The sequence below is a fragment of the Branchiostoma floridae genome, chromosome 8 (genome assembly GCF_000003815.2).
Source record: "Branchiostoma floridae strain S238N-H82 chromosome 8, Bfl_VNyyK, whole genome shotgun sequence".
Lineage (NCBI taxonomy): Eukaryota > Metazoa > Chordata > Leptocardii > Amphioxiformes > Branchiostomatidae > Branchiostoma > Branchiostoma floridae.
This window is the reverse complement of record NC_049986.1, coordinates 9899688-9901113: the sequence shown is the minus strand read 5'-3', so window position 1 is coordinate 9901113 and position 1426 is coordinate 9899688.

Below are 1426 nucleotides of genomic sequence, written 5' to 3'. Positions count from 1 at the left end.
TTACTAGAATTCCTGTCGCCGCACATGCATCCTAACTATATAGCCACACTCCTCTAGATCAAAGAATATGCCAGTTTTGTAGTTTAGGGAAAGTAGAAGATGAAGTACATTTTACTATGGATTGTCCTTTGTATGATAGGGATAGGAGCATTTTATTTGACTATGTGTTACTAACACATAGTCAAATAAAATGCTAAGTAAATATCCCCACTTTAGATACTTGAATAGTAAAGATAAATTTATATTCCTGACAGCTTTTGATAAACGAACTCTAACCAACCAACCATACAGCTAGCTACATTTATGCAATTACCAAGAAGCGAGAGGAAGTCGAATGTCCTAGAATAGATTAGACGCACATCTGCATATATAGATGTGTATGATTGTTTCCATTGTTACATATATGTGATTCTTACCGTGTGACCTGTACTTAGCCCAGTGGGGCAAAAATGTGCAATAAAGGTCTTCATTCATTCAATATGAGAAGGCTTACAAGGTAAACTAGAACAATAATCATCCGACGGAGCGTTTCATAAAAATTTCTACATGCAGATAATGTTACATAGCTGTAGTATGCAATGCATACATTTTCATTAACGTTAACAGCCCATTACGTGGATAATTCTATTGACATTTGATAAATTGTAAGGAGGAAGCCACCCACCTCAGGCATTTGTGTAGCACCAGGCTTCATGTCGTACTCTTTGAAGATAATCTTTGTTCACTATTTTCCATTGGAATGACGAAAAATGACGATACCACTTGCCCAAAGTTACAAAAAGTAACCCTGATATAGCATATATAGTCCACAACAGGCGAAGCCTTCCTCTTCTGCAAGTGGTATCCAAGTATACAAGTGAAACAGAACTAATGCGATTCTCATTGTGTATTTTGATCGGTCCACCATTTTGGATGCCCAGAGTCTCGTACCCAGAACACTGCGTGATCTAACCTGGACAAGAGAGGAGAGAATGGCTGGGTTGCATGGATCCAGTTCATCAATAATTAGCCGCTTCGTTAGTAATCAAGCAGAAAAAAAGAGTCTTAACATGTTTCTGAAATGGTTGGAGAAAACATAAGGCGATTTATAACAGGGCAGGCCGATTTTCACGACCCTTCTAAGATATTTGGTCCGCCCGTAAGAATTGTTTCCCCCCTCCAACAATCTTCCAAATGGAGTGATCTACGTGATGACAATAGGGCGGCGTTGATTTGATAATATGGATAACATACAGTGGGAAACCTAAAACTGACGCGAGCGTGCGAATAAAAAGTCTGACACAGACAGATCAGCTCTGCCACGGACATAGAGTCCATTCCGAGATACCATGAGGGGTTTCAGAACATTCCTTTGAAATACTTGGAAACATTTTTGAAGAGATCGCACAAAATCTCTTATTAAAATAATTTCAAACATCTGCAGGAT